Here is a 4,401-nt window from a genome sequence, read left to right as displayed (position 1 = left end):
ATTGAGAAATAATCTCATGATACACTTAACGCCAATGCAGTACGTGTGAAATGGGGAACCCCAAAATAAGCCACTAAAGCTTTTCGGAGGGGGGCCAAATAACAATGCCACACATACTAGATTTGTTTGCATACTACAAAATCAAATTGGATGTTAAAGGGGCATCTGGGTATTTTCAGCATACTGCATTTGATATGCATGTATTGTTGGGACATCCTAAATCTATTTCTGGCTTTCTAAATAGTATGGAACTATGGGAATTGGAACGCAGGGAAAGTTCTTTAGTACAAACTGTTCTGGTTTTAACTGTTCAAGGGATTTCTGTTAAAAGTATTGGTTGCCCCCTGGTGGAGTAACTGAATACTGCAACGTTTTTTTTTTTTTAGATTTGTTTGCATTTTTCTGTGCTTTGATTTGGTATATTATAATGATGTTTACTCAGAGTTCGATTACAGATGTGTTCAAACTCCAAATACCAGAGGTGGAAAAATGACAAGTTTCTACATTATAAAAATCTAAAAGTTGGGAAAAATTCATAATTTTCATGGTAACATGTCTTCACTAGATTTTTGAGTTTGAGGCTAAAACTAAAACTCTTTAAAGGTGCAGTGTGTAATGTGACATCATCAAGAAAGTTCTAGAATGCAACGCTCCCTGGGTAACCCCACCCCTTTAGAATAATAACAGAAGCTACAGTGGCCTTCAAGGACAAGAACAATTCTACATTTTAAACAATGCAGCTGATGACATTCCAACTATGACACTTTCAAGATGGCGGCACTAGGCCTTGGTCCAAAATAATGCAGAAATATGGACATATATGAGACCCTTTCTAAGGGGAAAAAAAAAATTCATCTATTATGCACTAAATTAAATGTACTTATGGATATTATAATTACTTTCTACAAAATCTGCTAGGAAATAAAACCCAAAATTCTACACACTGCAGGTTTAAGTTTGAAGGAAAACTTTCTACATTTGAGCCAACTCATTATCTTTTGTTCTATCTAGTGTAGACAGTTGCTTTTAAATTTAGAATTTTCCTAATTTTTTTAAATATTTTTTCAGTGTTTTAACTTTGACAGACACAGAGGAAGAACAGAAATGGTTGAGACTAGCGGGCTGGTTGATGCTATTATTTTTTTCTTCTTTTCTTTTCGTATTAGAAGCAAAGTTTTCTGTTTTCTGTTTGAACCTGCAAACGTGTTGACCTTAAAATGAAACCAGAAGGATTTTTTATTTTAGTATTTTGTTTTTTATTTTGTACAGGGTCTTAAAATAATTGTTTTCTGATTGTTAAAAAAAAAAAAAAAAAAAAGAGGGAAAGAAATTAGGGAAAGAAATTAGGCTCCTTTTTCCAAATGCAGGTAATAATTTCACACATGTTGAATTGAGTTAAACAACATGGATGTTATGTAGGTATAGGACTGCAACTATCTAACATGTTCGTCAGTACTTGATTTTTTCTGAAATAATTTGGCTTAAGTGATTAATTGATTTTATCGTTTTAAAATAAATTAGGGATTTTTTTTTCCAAAAGTCCATGTTGAAACTTAAAATAACTTTTTTTTTTTTCGATGAAAACACCTACCCAAAAGCGAAACATATTAAATAAAGTCAAGTAAAGTAGCAAAATCCACTAGATTGACAACTTGGAGGCGGCAAATTAATGACTTTTGTGCTTGAGAAATAGTTGAAAAATAAATTATGAACACAATTGGTTGATATTTTTCTTCAGTTGTCATTTAGTTGCATCAGAAAAATAATTTTTTAAAGCCTATTTTCCCTTCTTTTACAATCAAAAACATGTGCTTTTGAGACTCTGTAAACTCCTCTGTTTGGTCGTTATGATTACAGTTTTTCACACTACGCTGGTTAAAACACATCTCACTATATAAAGCAGAATAACTTGTCTTTACACTACCACGTTTTGTATTTTGCAGCATTTTGTTTATTAATCACTCGGTTTCTCACATTTGGGGATGAACCACTGAAAATTTGGGTTAAAAGTGCACTATGTAGTTTCAGAGGAGGGGGATTTGTTTACATTTGAAGAGCCTGCAGTTAGTTTACAAAACATATTTACTCTACATGTAATTCTTAGTGTTGAATATTTCTATCACCATAAATCAAAACTAAATTATTTTGAGGCGGAATGTTTGTAAACCAAACCGTGGGCCCCCCTGCTGCAGTAAACTACAACAGTGAAACAGTAACTTTTCAGGAAGCTTTCTAACTTCAAATAGTGTTCCAGGGATCACATTTTCCCTGTGAGGAAAGTTTGTTTATTCAGTTATGAGAATATACCTTAGAAAATGTTCACTTCTCTGACACAACCAAAGTTACATAGTGCACCTTCAACATCACCACAGCCACTAGTATTATTTTAAAGCATTTATTTATATAACTTTTATTTTTTTTGTCTAGAGGTTGGTTATAAGCTATGCACACAACTCACCTCCCCAAGCTTTTTCTATTAGTAAATCTAACAAATTATTCTATTGTAACAAAGTTAGTATAACCTAAATTTATAGAAATATTGAAGTTGGAAGTATTCTTCCAATCACAGCGTAGTTGCTACGTGTTTTTGTTTTGTTGTTTTGTGGCATGTCCTCATAAATGACAATAAAAAACTAATTTTGAGTTTGTTTCTGTGTCAATTTTATTTATTTTTTGTGATACAAGTCTGGTATTGTATTATATTGTCAAGATATGTTGTTGCAAATAAAGACATTTTAGCTTATAAAACAATTAAGAAATGTATAAATAAAAAAATCTGTTCACCCAACACAGCATTCGAAGGTAGAATGGTTATATATGGCTGTACAGGGCTGTACCCAAGATATGAGTCCTTCTAAATATCTTCAAACTACAACCAAAAAGTTGCAGTTAGCGGTCAGAGCCGGCGGTCGTTCTGTGCATGCGCGACTCACATTGTGTAGTGATGGTGCCTTTGCTACCTATTCATTGAGGACTGCAAGCAACAAAAAAAGTTGTGTTCTTTAAAAATAAGCAGGATTATTTATGCTTATTTTAACGTAAATATGGTATGCCAGATGCCTTTACATGGGCCAATTAAAATAGAGATTTTACTGGACAGCTACCATTTACGCAGTCTAGGCCTACGTCATTACGCCGGCTACGCTCATTCACGTCGTAACCCCCGCGAATTTCAAAGTCAATATTGCAGCTACCGTCCCTGTCTGCAGATATTTCCAACTGGAGGAATTTTAACAAGTTGGATAATAATTTAAAAGGGAAAATAACAGAATGAATAGCAAGAGAAAGACCTGCGCCAGCCTTGGACGGTTTAGGTTTACAGTAACAACAACAGGGACAAACAATGTTCGCGCGTTTCAAAAGGACAGCTAGCCCAAACAAAGGATCGGCTAGCTAGCTGTGCTATCAGTCAAACTGGATTACTATCGGCTTGCTTTCTTCTACAGCCAGAGTGGCATATTGGTGAGTCAGAAACAATTTTTGGGGTTTATTGAATAATACGTTTGGACGAATTGATGCCGAGTGCAAGATATGATGCTTTTTATATAATATTTAGCAGTTGTATTTTTTTCATTGTTGCTGACGGACAAGCATAATTTGACGTGTGCAATAATTGCGGATAAAGAGATGGTTTCATTCTGATGCTGGACATAGCCTGTATGCTACTGGTCCTTTATCTATTAAGATAGAGTTTATGGAGGTGTCTACAGTTAAATGCTGTAGTCCTACACGGTGAGTGCTGTCTTTTATTTTGAAAGCTAAATAGAAGTACGAAGGTGTGACGTTTAGACCAAACTACAGTAGGCCTACGGGCAAACCCGCAGTCACTGTGTGTGTGTGTGTGTGTGTGTGTGTGTGTGTGTGTGTGTGTGTGTGTGTGTGTGTGTGTGTGTGTGTGTGTGTGTGTGTGTGTGTGTGTGTGTGTGTGTGTGTGTGTGTGTGTGTGTGTGTGTGTGTGTGTGTGTGTGGGAGAGAGAGAGAGATAGAAAGAGAGGCAAAATTATTTGAAATAGAGTGCCTGTGTGTTGTTTATTGTTTTTGATTTAACAATATATAGGTTTAGAGCAATTTCGCTTTCAGAACTGCTCACCCACTCACTGACCTCACCGCACGTCACTGGTTGTGTCTGAATTGTGTTATAGATAAAAACTGTCGTTGTCTGTCACTGCAATAAACTGAGTAAAATCTCGTAAAATCTCCTCAGATTTTACAGCAAATGTTCATTTGACTGTCAATCAAATTGCACGTCATCAGATAAAGGACAACGAGAAATAAAGTATCATGTTGCAAACATGTTTGAACCGGCTACAGTTCTTCTCCAAAAGGAAAAAAATCATTCAGCCCCCTTTTCTTTTCTTTTTTTTTCGTCTGAACTTGCTTTTACTTTCACTTCAACCGTCT

This window comes from Ammodytes marinus, assembly GCF_949987685.1.
Source record: "Ammodytes marinus genome assembly, chromosome: 2".
Taxonomy (NCBI): domain Eukaryota; kingdom Metazoa; phylum Chordata; class Actinopteri; order Uranoscopiformes; family Ammodytidae; genus Ammodytes; species Ammodytes marinus.
This window is presented reverse-complemented; position numbering follows the sequence as displayed.